This window comes from Cavia porcellus, unplaced genomic scaffold (assembly GCF_034190915.1).
Source record: "Cavia porcellus strain 051 isolate PalLab524CR breed Dunkin Hartley unplaced genomic scaffold, mCavPor4.1 scaffold_17, whole genome shotgun sequence".
Taxonomy (NCBI): domain Eukaryota; kingdom Metazoa; phylum Chordata; class Mammalia; order Rodentia; family Caviidae; genus Cavia; species Cavia porcellus.
In genome coordinates this window covers 21,410,681-21,421,832 of record NW_026947500.1, presented here as the reverse complement: position 1 = coordinate 21,421,832, position 11,152 = coordinate 21,410,681, and the positions used below count along the sequence as shown (strand labels likewise).

Here is an 11,152-nt window from a genome sequence, read left to right as displayed (position 1 = left end):
ATGGTGAAATCTGCTGTCAGGGCCACTCAGTAGAAACTCTGCGTGCAGAAACACAATAGTGAATCCTCAGTCACCTTACTCACCACACACCTCACAACTTCTGACTTGTCCCCGAAGACAAAATGACCGTGAAAGGTCATGGTTTTGAACTGATCCAAGACTCTGAGGCAGCCATGACAATGCAACTAAAGTCCCTGCAGTGCAACCATGTCAGAAGCTGGCCAGAAGGACTGAGTCAGTGTGTTTAAAGTGAGTATTTTTGAGGGAGTCTAAAGGCAATGTCTTTTTCTGCAATATGTTTTTAAATAGCTTGCTATAGTTTTTTTTATCATACTTCATATATACATAGATATGATGCATGCAAAAATAATCATAGAAAATCCTGTGGGTGCTGGATACTTACTCCTGGGTCCTTATCACCTCGGTGCTGGCCTGCCGCACGACAGCTGCCAGAGCTGGATCTCTTTGCTGAGGATAAGCAAGGCTGTCCTTCCCTTCCCCCGAGGCAGAAGAGGCTGGGGAATTGGTCTTCTCCAACTCAGCACCCCTCACAGCAGCTCACTGCAGTTGGTGTATAAATACCCCAGCTTCCACGACACCCTCAGGCCTGGTAACTTTCCAGTGTGTCCTCTAACGTCTCCCAGAGTTTCCTCACTGAAGGAATGGGAAGCCGAGTTCAGGGCTGCAGGCTTAATCACGTCCCTTGACTGCCTACATTTCCTGCTGTCTCACTCCTGTGCCCCTCTGTGATGCTTCCAGTACCAATAGCGCTCTAGTAAATGGGAAAACGGCAACAAAATAGGAGCTGCCCCAGTACACGGTGCCTGGGGATGGTGTAGACACCCCTGTTTCAGGCTCTGGATGGGACAGAGCCCTGCCGCCAGCACGAGCGGCCTTAGCTCTCTGCTCCCTGTGCCTCCTGGACAGCTTCTTGCACAGGAGTCCTGGTTGCAGGACCAACTGTTAGGGGAGTAAAAAGGCAGATGGAAATTGCACTCTAAAGACACTAAGTAGTTTTCCTGTGTGTGGACACTTGGTCAGTAGCTGCAAGAATGTTTTATTATTACCAAATAAATTATGTGGTAAGCTGTAATGTCATTATGTTCATCAATCAGACTTCCACGTTATTTGTCTCATAGTACTGCATGGAGCACTGTTACTGCATCCAGAAAAGTAAAAGGAAAATGGTTTCATTATTATAAAAACTGTTGAGATAATTAAGTCCTATATTGCAACATCATATCATAATGTCCTGCCCAAAGGCCTGATTTTGCTTCACTCTACTAAGATTGACTTTGTATCAGAAGATAAAGAATCACGGCATATTTATCTTGGACTCTTTCTTTTAAAAAAAAAATGCTGCTGTACAACAGTTAGAACCTCATAACTTTTAAGGACACTACTTTGAAATTGCTTTTTATTTCTTCAAGTTATTTTGCCACTGCCAAGAAATCCCAAGCAGCTCAACTTTATTTTGCTCTTCCTCTGCATCATGAACTCACTGTTGCCCAGCATGTGATGCCTAAGCTGCGGGAATTACTCTTCAGTGGGCAAGTGAAAGGATTTCAGTGGCCAGGAGTGTTCTACCTTAGACTCCTGCAAAAATGGGTCGGCGTATGGAAGACGACACCTGATGAGAACTGGGTAGTGAGACGGCTGACTGGTTCCACCTAGTTCTTCATTTTGCTGTCAGTCTCCTTTCTTGCCAGCAGGACTTTCCACCGCCAGGTCTGATGCTGCATACCTGTAATCCAGCACTCTAGGAGGCGGAAACAAGAGGACTGGAAGTTCCAGCCTAGCCTGGGAAATTTAGCAATTTAGTGAGGCCCTGTCCCAGCGCAAGGACTGGGGACATAACTCAGCACAAAGGCCCTGTGTTCAATCCCTAATACCTAAAAATGTAAAAAATAAAAATAAAATAAGTTTTCTCCTGCTTCTCTGGTAAAAGCAAACTTAAATTTCAGAGGTAAATAATTTCCTTCAATTCTCTTTTATATATTTGTATTAATGCCTTTCACAGTATCCTCTTCTATTTCAATTCCTTTTTAAAATTTTCTTTCTTTTTCTTTTCTTTTGTGTGTGGAATCAGAGTGTCACCATGTAGGTCTTACCATATAGTTCAGAGTTCCTTGAACGGGCCACTATGTAGCCCATGCTGGCCTCAAACTTGCAGCAATCTTCCCCGAGTGCTGGGATTACAGGCATATGTTGCCACACCTGGCTTCTTTATTTTTCATTAAGTAGATTGTCCCAAAGTTGTTCATCATGTATGTGAAGATTCCAGGCCTAAAATCATTTCATGAATGCTAATAAAACATTTGATACATGATTTTGTGGCAAGGAAGCAGATATTCGGCTTTAATTATGTCAATTAACAGTAAGTGCAAGCCAGCTATGGCACATATCACTAATTCCAGTACTCTGTGAGATTACAGCAGGAGGTTTACAAGTATGAACCCAGCCTGGGCAATTTAATTGACTTAGTAGACTCTGTCTCAAAATCAAAAATTAACAAAAGAGGATTAGAGATATAGCTCAGTGAAAAGGGCCAGTGTTCGACTCCCAGAGAAATAGAGGAAGAAGGAGGAGAGGAAGAAGAAGAAGATGAAGATGAAGATGAAGAAGAGGAGGAGGAGGAAGAAGAGGAGGAGGAGGAGGAGGAGGAGGAAGAAGAGCAGGAGAAGGAGAAAGGGGAAGGGGAAGGAAAAAGAGAAGGGGGAAAGGCAAGGGGAAGATGGGGAGGAGGAATAAGATGGGGAGAAGGAAGAGGAGGATAAGGAAGAGTGACTACATTGTAGAGTAGGTCACAGCAAGGTGCTTAGATCTGCTTGCTTAACTTTATCCACAAAACCACTTCTCAAATGCCTATTTTGGGGGATAGCAACTAAGATGGTGGATAGATAACAACTGGCTACAGAGGCTCCCTGAGATAATCAACTTAGAATTCAACATAATACAGAGTGGGGAGCCCCGAACAGAGGGAGATGAGTTCTCTCATCCCAAGAAGAAATTAAGGTGAGAAGAACCAACCAAACAAACAGTCCTGGTGCTATTATTGGGACAGCTAAAGGTTCAGTATTCCTGGTGCAGCAGGTGATTTGCCGACCATCCGAGGTCCCGCCGCAACCTGCCGAGGTCCCACCGCGACTTGCCAAGCCATTCAAGGTTCTGCCACTTTGACTCACTGAAGGCGCAATTACATTGAGCTTGGGGGTCAGCAAGCCGAATGGAGAGTGGTGAGTGACAGGAGTGGAGCAATTCCATAAATAGGGGGGCTCTGGCAGATGACATTCTGGGACCGAGCAAGACTGGCAAGTACAAGGGGAAGCAGTGACTTCAGTCAGTTGTTCCCTTCCCGAACAGGATTAGTGAAGTGAGGTAGGCCTGGGTCACATGACCTGGCTGAGACCCAATAGGTTATCTGAAATCAAGTTCCTACAGTGTAGGGCACACTAATCACACTAACCCAGTGAGGCTTCAGAAATTTGACTGACCCGGAGGGGAGGCGGCACATAGTAATACAATGCAAGCCCCAGCAGCTTGACTGATCCAGAGGGGAGGGGCAAGTATACGTTGTCCCTGTCTGCAACTCACTAGCACACTGCAGTGGGAAGGAACATCTAGACAGCGCACTTCAGAAGAATTGTAACCAACAAAGAAAGAAACTGGGGCCTCCTGGAAGAAGCAAAGAAGATGGGAAGAGGAAGCAACAACCAAAAGTCCCCAGGCCCCAACCCTGAGAACATTGACCCAGGACAGGTAAATACAAAGGAGAATGAGAACAGCAAACATGCAATATCAGACATGGCACCAATGGACATAAAGAGATATATTCTGGAACTCATAGATGAGTTCAAAAGTGAAATACTTAGCCAAGTAAAGCAAGATATAAGAAGATTAATAAAAGAGATACTAAAGCACCCCTCAAGCAGACACAGATGGAAGAAGGGAGGAACTCAAACAAAGGAGAGAACCATTTGATGAATATAAAAAATATATAGAATACATGAAGCAGATTCAAAGATATTACTAGGAAATTAAAAACTCTATGGAAAGATGGCAAATCAGCTTGAAAGAAACTAAGGATAGATTATTCAAACTGGAGGACAGTTTTGCAATGTGGAATTATAAAAGGGAAAACTTTTTAAAAATAACAAGGAAATAAACAGTAATAATACAAAGGCTAGAAGATGACAATAGCATCTATAACTTGAGAATAAAGAATGTGAATGAAGAAGCAGGGGTACAAACAAAGAAACTACAAAGGTTATTCACAGAAATAAAGAAAACTTCCCAAACATAGGAAAAGGAAATGATATTCTATATATGAGGCATACAGAACTCCAGCCACCTACAACCAAAACAGAGCTACACCCAGGCATATAATAATCAAGATCCCAGAAATTTAATATAAGAACAGAATATTAAAAGCTGTTAGAGACAAGAAACAGATCACCTATAAAGGAAGGCCCATCAGAATCATGGAAGATGTCTTGATGCAAACTATCAAGTCAAGAAGAGCCTGGAGTGAAATATTCCAAGCCCTGAAAGAAAGAAACCTCCATCCCAGATTGAAATACCCTGCTAAACTGTCTCTAGAAATTAATGGAGAAATAAGATGCTTCCAAGACAAAGAGGAACTTGGGAAATTCGCAACCACCAATCCAACTCTACAGAGAATACTGCAGGGCAATCTAGAAAGAGAGAAAAGTACTAGGATTCCAGGAACAGTGGCAGAGAGGCCTCAATGAATGGAGCCAAAAACAGAATGAAGAAGATAAGCAGACAACTGATGGCAAAAAAGACCACATGAGGCAGAGAAGATTTTATTCAAATCTGATATGATTGATAGTATCAAGTCTGAGAGTATAGGCAACTACACTGAAGATGACAAGACTCTACAATACACATTCCGGTTTGATAACTGCCAGTTTTTGAATTTTTATACTATATACAAAGTTGTATTTTTATTAATACTATTATGTACTGATATATTCAATTATACTATGTCTGATGTATAGCCAATTTTATTGGAGATAACAAGGGACAACACAGGAACCATGGCAGAACTCTTTTTACAACAGTCCTATGTTTTTTTCATTTCATGTGTTTATAGGAATATGTTTTTTTGTCTTGCTTTGTTTTGTTTCTCCCTCTAATACAGAAAGGATAGAAACACATGTTAAGACTCACGCATGTGTAGAATCTATAAACAGTTTATGAGAACTGATGTTATGACACATGATGAAATGAACAGATACTTTGAAGAAAAAGAGACACTAAAGTACCCAGGGCTGATCCTGCAGTGTCATAATGTGAAACCCAGCAATACTATTATTCTTTTTTCAGAGTGATATTAGCCTGCTTGGGTTTATTCAGTCTGAACACAACTGAAGATATGGATAACTGCATGTATGTTTTAATGTATAGGATTGATAACCCTATTTCTAAGTTTTTGTTGGATAGTTGAACAGAACTGGTTGCAATCTCACTGATTGAATCCCCACTTTATATACTCCACTTTAGTATCTTGAATAACTATTTGTAAGAAGACAATCTGTAATCATCAACTAGTTATTTCTTACTGTTTATTTTTTCTTTGAAATTATGTAGTATTTCTACCCATTTTCTGTTTTGTTTTGTTAATATCTGTTTTTTAAAAAAGGCACTATAGTACCCAGTGTTGATCACAGAGTGTCATGATGTGAAATCCAAAAATACTATTATTCTTTGTTCAGAATTATTTTAACCTGCTTTAGTTTGTTTAATCTAAACATAAATGAAGATATGGATAACTGCATGTATGTTTAAGTGTATAGGATTGACAATCATGTTACTAAGCTTTTGTTGGACAGTTGAACAGAACTGTTTGAAGTCTCGCTGTTTGAATTCCCAGTTTATACGTTCCATTTTTGTATCTTGAACAACTATTTGTAAAACAATAATATGTAAACATCAACTAGTGATTTCTTACTGTTTATTGTTTTCCTCTGAACATATGTATTATTTCTACCTTAAAAAATGCCTATTTTGTATTGGGAACAGGACATTCTAAGAATATTCAAATGGAATTAACACCTTTCTGTTTTTTCTTTTTCAAAATTTGTTGGTGTTTGGCTTGTACTGTGCTCATCACATCTTTTATAAGGTGTCTTGCACTGACTTGTGTATTGGCCTGACCGCTTCATTGGATTCTGAGTACTTCTGCAAACAGGAACTTCTTCATATGTAAGCACCTTATAGGTCTATGAGAAATGCTGTGAAACTGAGCCAAAGTGAGGGGCAGATGACATTTTAAGACCTGTGTGTGAGCCAGCAGCAGCATCGAAAACTCCTGACTTCACATCTCCAACTATTTTATTCTCTATTTATAACTTGCAACATAATTTGTGACATGCATGCCTTTTGTGCCTAAAGAATGTATTATTTATGGGACCACTTGCAATGCTTAATATGGCAACATGGATGAATGCCTGTTGGGATAACATTATTTGGAGCACTGAGCTTTGTTCTGATTCAGCAGACTGACTCTTTCACTGGCTCCTCTAAGCGGGGCCCAAAGTTGTGGGTGGCAAAAAAAATGCAGGCTGTGGAGCACATGTATACTTTCCACAGTGCTGGAAAGATGGAGAACTCCAGAGTTCCAGATGTGACCCAGGTTTCCAGCGTGGTTGGTCTAAGAAAAGCCACACCAAGGAGATTCTGAGCTAGGAATGGGACTGTCCTTGACAGCACACTGCCTGTCCTGGCTCCCCTCATAGTCTTTAGCCTTCCACTCACTTCTTAAACTTTGGTCCACTTCTAATTGAGTGCTTTGGAATTCACACGGCATCTTTGCACACCCCGTTTTATTTCCCTCTTTTCTCCAACTTGACTCTGTCATCTTTTTTGCTATTTCTTCTGTTTATTCCAATGTTGTCCTCTCCTCCTCCACACACATATCCATATTGATCTTCCTTACTTTCCCCACCAAGGCCACCAAAAATCCCAAAAAATAAACAAAAAAGAAACTCAACATCCCGGATGAGCAAAATTCACTTAACTTTTGCTGAAGGCTTGCACCAGACATGTAATTCTCCGATATGCATTAAAGTCAAAGGTAAGAATAAGATTGTATTACAACCTTATCTGAACAAGATAGAAACCAGCCAACCCTGAAGGTGAGAAGCATGTGGGGTCTGGGCTGTGCATTGCTCCTCCTGCCCCCATGGTGGACACCACTGTCCAGTTTTCCAGAGCTGTTTCCCATTGAGTGTGGATGGAGTTAAGGGTCCTTCCTGTCAATACTGAGTGACAGGGACCTGCTTACTACCTTCATCAGAGCTGGTCCACAATTTGGAATCTTTGTTAAAGTTTTCCTGGGAATTCCTTCTCTTGTTGGGAAGAGAATCCTTCTCTATAGACATGTGGGTTCTGGGTCAGCAACAGCAGCTTTACCAGGAAACTTACTAGAAACATAGGTCTTCTAGCTCTAACCCTGACTTACGGGGTCTGAAAATCTAAGCCTGGACCCTAGCAATCTCTCTCTCTTTCTCTCTCCATTCTTTCACAGTTCCATGCCATCTTCACCACTACTTAGTTTTATTCATTTCAAATGGAAACTATACTCACTAAACAACAGCTCCCCTTTTACCATCCCATGCTGGCACCTCTAATTATCTTGATTCTGTTTTCTGCCTTGATATTCTGTGTTGGGTGCCTCACTGAAGCGGAGATATTAATTTGTCTTTTCATGCATGGTTTATACAATTTACTAGGATGTTCTGAGGATCATCCATGTTGAAGCTTGTGCCTGAATTTCACTCTTTTTTAAGGCCAAATAATATTCGAATGGTTATATACTGCATATTTTGTTTATCCATCTCTTGATGGGCATGTGGGTTGTTTCCATGTTTTGGTAGGTCACTAACAATGCTATGAACATTGGCATGCAAGTACTGTTTGAGTTCCTGCTTTCAGATTTTTTGTGGGGTGTTTAGTATATGTACTGAAAAGTAGAATTGCTAGATTACATGGCAATTGGGTGTTAGTTCACTATTCACATTTCCAACACCAAGACACAAGTGCTCCAGTTTCTCCACATCTTTGTCAACACTCATTGTTTTTGTTTTGTTTTTCTGTAGCAAGGATTGAACTCATGATCTCGTGCTTGCCAGGCAGGCACTTATGCTGCTGAGCTACATCCCCAGCCCTTTTCCAATTTTTTTTTTTGTGAATGTAAAACATTTAATTTAAAAATGTTAACACTACAATATATAAAATAGCTACTATAAATGCACATAGTGTATTTTATAGCTGCCAGGTTTATTTTTTTTTTCTTTTTTAGGAAACTGCAAGTTACACTGTGGTTAAGACTTGTATCTCACCCTTGAAAAAGCCTACATTCTATCACAGTGATGGATGGTGAGACTTAACCGCCCCAACTGTTAAACACTTGGATCAAGTCATAACCAGTTTTATTGCAAAAGGACCCTGTACACATTTATCAATGCTAGTACCTTGGGTAGCTATTATAGCTACCCAACAAGTCATTAACGTACAGAAACATGCATCATGAGAAGAAAGAAGTATCACCCATCCCTGCTGCTCATTGGCTACTTGTTCCTCCTGAGCACCAGCACTCAAGTCCTGAGGTCTGTGAACAGTCATTTTCACATTCTTCCTGAGTGAATGATGGAATGAGTTAAGCACAAATGCAACATATTATAAACAACTTCTTACAAAAAAGTCACAAATTAAGCCAAAGTATTTTACAGAATTTACTACAAAACACCATAAAAATTGCCCTCACTTAAATTCTCTCTCCCCGTTTTGGCCCCAACTGGCTGTCTTTGGGCATGGTGGTGACTGTCTTAGTGTGGATGGCACACAGATTAGTATCTTCAAATAAGCCCACCAGGTATGCTTCACTAGCCTCCTGAAGAGCACCAATAGGTGCACTCTGAAACCTCAAGTTGGTCTTGAAATCCTGGGCAATCTCTCTCACCAACCTCTGAAAGGTAGCTTCCCAATGAGCAGTTCAGTTAACTTCTGGTAGCAGCCAATCTCTCAAAGTGCTATGGTTCCAGGCCTGTAGCAATGAGGCTTCTTCACCCGGGCCAATAGAGGGAGCGCTTTTCCTGGCAGCTTTAGTGGCCAGCTGTTTTGGGGGGCTTTCCCACCAGTGGACTTACATGCAGTCTGCTTAGTTCGAGCCATTTTCTTTTACCCAACGCTGAAGTCACAGGCAACAGCTGCAATCCCCCAAAACAGGAAAGATACCCCTCCAACGAATGACCATACTGGGGATTGAACTCATGACCTCGAGCTTGCCAGGCGGGTGCTTACACCGCTGAGCTAAATCCCCAGCATTTGCTTTTTGTGATGTGAAATTGTCACAGAATCCAAGCGGTCAGAGAGACCATGGGAGAAACAGGAGGGCTTTATTTTAAGGTTTTAGCTGCACGCTGGCCCAGCTTGTCCACGATGACTGAGGGAGCCTTCAAGGAAAGGGTCCAGTTTTCATGCATGCTGCTTAGAGAGTTGGTCTTTCCAGTGGAAAGAAACTGGAGGCAGTGGGATACAAGCAAGTTTACAGAAGCAAGATGAGGCAATTAGTAACTAATAAATTAGCCCTGAAAGAAGACAGAGCCTTATGAATCCAGTGAGAGCAGTGTCATAAACTTTTTCAGGTCATACTGCCAATCTTATCTGCATAAGAACAAGGAGTTATAGTCATAGAAAGTGAGAAGTTGGAAGGGATTGTTCAAGGCTGGGAAAGCTTGTTTTCCCTTAAATGCTGCTTCACAGTGATACTTCATTGTGGTTTTCATTTGCACTCCCCTAATGACAAATGACCTGAGTATCTTTTCATGTTCATTTGGGCTATTGGTGTTATTTTTGTCCTTGGTCCATTGGTGAACTGGTTGCCCTTTTGTTGCTGAATTGAGTTGCAGGTGTTTATTATGTTTTCTGGAGATTAGTTTCTTATCAGATACATAATCTGCCAACATTATCTCCCGTTTATGTGCTTTCCCTCCTTAGCAGGGACCTTTGATTTACAAATGTTTTTAAATTATGATAAAGCCTCACTTACCTATTATTTCTTTTGTTGTCCCTGCTTTTGTCATCTCCACGGAGTCATTTCTAATCCAATGCCATAAGACTTTCCCCATTTTCTTCTGAGAGTTTTACAATTTCAGCTTGTATATTTAGATTCTTCATCCATTCTGAATTAATTTTTATATTTCCACACAGTGTGAAATACAGATTCAATTTCATTCTTTAGCATGTGGCTATCCAGCTTTCCCACCATTTGTTGAAAAGCCTGTTCTTTCTACCCCTGCATGATTTGGGCTTGGTTTTCTCAATCTGAGTTTTACTAGCTATGCATGTAATTTGATGCACATTCAAACTGCTATTCTAAGTGTGCTTTGCCCTTTGTCTTACACTCAACGAGCCTAAGACTGAGAGGGTCATAATCAAACAGTCTTCTCAGTGCATGGAATGAATTTTATCTTGAGGTTATGGCCAGTTTTCAGACCATGATAGCACTCATATCAAAAGGTAAGTGGCCAATTCAATCTATTCTTATTATAACCAGTGAGCAATCCTCTGAATTTCCCTCATGGTCCCATTAGAATTAAACACACACACCCTCCCAATACACACACACACATGCAAGACCCATGAAATCTGGTAAACTAAGAAACTCTCTTACAAAGCTTTACATACAGTATACTGACAAAAACTTCTACTAAACTTGAGCTTAGACTTCTTAATGATAAGAACTATTTATCTCAAGTATAGCCCTGTGAGGGAACGACAGTAAATTTGGAAGCTGGGCTCAGTTTTGTATTAAATCCTGATTTGAACCATGCTAAATTGGTAGTTAGCCTTCTTGTATTAATGAAAAATGTGAGCCAAACATACATAATAAATCCTTATCGCTAAAAGCTGGCTTGTGTACAGTCGAGCCAAATGAGCCACATTTAAGGATGGTGACTCTAAGCACGTCCAAGCTTTGTAGCAATTCCCATAAATTTATCTTCATCACAGCCCTGGAAGAAAAAGGATTACAGAAAAGCTGCCAAACATTTCAAAATTAAGTGACACAGACTGATTTCCACTTATTATCTAGATATCCGGGTTCATGTAACTGACAAATTGGCCT

At 40.8% G+C, this 11,152-nt stretch overlaps 1 pseudogene; it reads right to left on the bottom strand.

Annotated features, from left to right (window-relative positions):
* Positions 1-8,656: 8,656 nt before the first annotated feature.
* LOC100729165 (histone H3.3A-like) lies at positions 8,657-9,398 on the bottom strand (annotated as a pseudogene).
* Positions 9,399-11,152: the final 1,754 nt, after the last annotated feature.